Genomic DNA, 2,408 nt, shown 5'->3' with positions numbered 1-2,408 from the left:
ACAGAGTCACTTTCTTCCAGATGTTTGGACCGACCCACAGGAGAGGCGGAACTGAGATCTACACACATTCTCTGGGAAAAAGTCAGGGGTCCTTGTCAGGCGAGGCTTGGTAAGTTGCTTTTCCCTCTGTATTTATAACTTGTGCATTTTAAAGATGGACTTCAAAGCACTAACAGTCATGCAAATCATTAAGCAAAAAAAAAAAAAAAAAAAAGTTACATTATAGCGGAATCTATACTGTGTGGCGAACAGGGACCGGCTTCGACAGCGCTGCAGTCGGCCTGCAGGAAAGCAAACCCTCAGAGCTGTGTCCTCTCAGGAGGAGAAACGAAGAACCTTGTGAGTAACATAAATGTATCCAGAAGAGAAACGCTGGCATCTGGGAGCCGAACTCCAGTTTGCCGTGACAGGTAACTCTCGCGTGCATCATTTAAACCAATGCTTTAAAAAAAACAACCCAAAAAACACCCTGGGTAGTTGCTAACTAATATGTAAACCTAATCAGCTGCAAAATCTCCTCTCCACCTCAGCTGCACCGGAGGGGCCCGGGGAGGGGAAACCAAGCTGCTACTATTTAGAAACCAAGTTTCACCTGAACTGGGGACGCCAACGGTAGCTTCTTGGAGGAGGGTGGGAAGCCTTCCACGGAGGCCAGGCAGCTAGGGCCTTGGCGGAAAGTTCCGCTCCGTTTCGGCCAAGCAGTCCCCAAACAGCCCTCTAGCGTGGAGGATGCCTCGCTTAGTCACTCCTTCGCGCCCTCGCCCAGTCCCTCCTTCGCGCCCTCGCCCAGTCCCTCCATCGCGCCCTCGCCCAGTCTCTCCCTCGCGCCCTCGCCCAGTCTCTCCATCGCGCCCTCGCCCAGTCTCTCCATCGCGCTCCATCGCGCCCTCGCCCAGTCTCTCCCTCGCGCCCTCGCCCAGTCTCTCCATCGCGCTCCATCGCGCCCTCGCCCAGTCTCTCCATCGCGCTCCATCGCGCCCTCGCCCAGTCCCTCCATCGCGCCCTCGCCCAGTCTCTCCATCGCGCCCTCGCCCAGTCTCTCCATCGCGCCCTCGCCCAGTCCCTCCTTCGCGCCCTCGCCCAGTCCCTCCATCGCGCCCTCGCCCAGTCTCTCCCTCGCGCCCTCGCCCAGTCTCTCCATCGCGCCCTCGCCCAGTTTCTCCATCGCGCCCTCGCCCAGTCCCTCCATCGCGCCCTCGCCCAGTCTCTCCACCTCTCTCTCGCCCAGTCTCTCCCTCGCGCCCTCGCCCAGTCTCTCCCTCGCGCCCTCGCCCAGTCCCTCCCGCGCGCCCTCGCCCAGTCTCTCCATCGCGCCCTTGCCCAGTCTCCATCGCGCCCTCGCCCAGTCTCCATCGCGCCCTCGCCCAGTCTCTCCATCGCGCCCTCGCCCAGTTTCTCCATCGCGCCCTCGCCCAGTCCCTCCATCGCGCCCTCGCCCAGTCTCTCCACCTCTCTCTCGCCCAGTCTCTCCATCGCGCCCTCGCCCAGCCTCTCCATCGCGCCCTCGCCCAGTCTCTCCATCGCGCCCTTGCCCAGTCTCTCCATCGCGCCCTCGCCCAGCCTCTCCATCGCGCCCTCGCCCAGCCTCTCCATCGCGCCCTCGCCCAGCCTCTCCATCGCGCCCTCGCCCAGTCCCTCCATCGCGCCCTCGCCCAGCCTCTCCATCGCGCCCTCGCCCAGTCTCTCCATCGCGCCCTTGCCCAGTCTCTCCATCGCGCCCTCGCCCAGTCCCTCCATCGCGCCCTCGCCCAGTCTCTCCACCTCTCTCTCGCCCAGTCTCTCCATCGCGCCCTCGCCCAGTCTCTCCATCGCGCCCTCGCCCAGTCTCTCCATCGCGCCCTTGCCCAGTCTCTCCACCTCTCTCTCGCCCGGTCTCCATCACGCTCCTGCTGCCCGCGTACTGGGCCGGATCTCTTTCCCCAGCCCCTGGAGCATAGCCAGCAGCTGTGCGTACTTGCTCTGGGGCGCCGGCTGTTCCCAGGTCCCTGGGTGTAGCCTAGGGAGGGCGGCCCGCAGCCGCTCAGCAGCTGGTGGTCCTGTGGAGACGTGGCCATGCTGGTGGAAGGCGGGTGGACGCTCCCGGCGGCGTTGAGGGAGGCAGCGGGAACGTGCACGGTCAAGTTCGGTCTGTAAGCAGCATGCATATTTTAGAAATATTTAGAAATAGCAAATGTTTTGGTCTGGCTGAATAGGGTGTATATGGTGCCGTATGAAGAAGTAAGGAAAACCCAGGCAACTGGAATCCGTGCTTTGGGCCCTATCTTAAAGCGCCCTGTTTTGGTCTTCCTACGGCTATATCCCGTTTATGAGGTGAAAAGTTCATGGAGCTAATGGGATATGTCCACCCAGAATTTGAGACTTCCCTTTTGAAACAATGCTCTAGGTACCTGGGACTTTGGAATTTTCTT

General features: G+C 60.9%; 1 pseudogene; it reads right to left on the bottom strand.

The window, feature by feature from the left end:
* Nucleotides 1–659: 659 nt before the first annotated feature.
* LOC107534256 (cyclin-dependent kinase 2-associated protein 1 pseudogene) lies at nucleotides 660–2,144 on the bottom strand (annotated as a pseudogene).
* Between the last annotated feature and the right edge of the window lie 264 nt (nucleotides 2,145–2,408).

Source organism: Miniopterus natalensis, chromosome X (genome assembly GCF_054644295.1).
Source record: "Miniopterus natalensis isolate mMinNat1 chromosome X, mMinNat1.hap1, whole genome shotgun sequence".
NCBI lineage: Eukaryota > Metazoa > Chordata > Mammalia > Chiroptera > Miniopteridae > Miniopterus > Miniopterus natalensis.
This window is presented reverse-complemented; position numbering and strand designations above follow the sequence as displayed.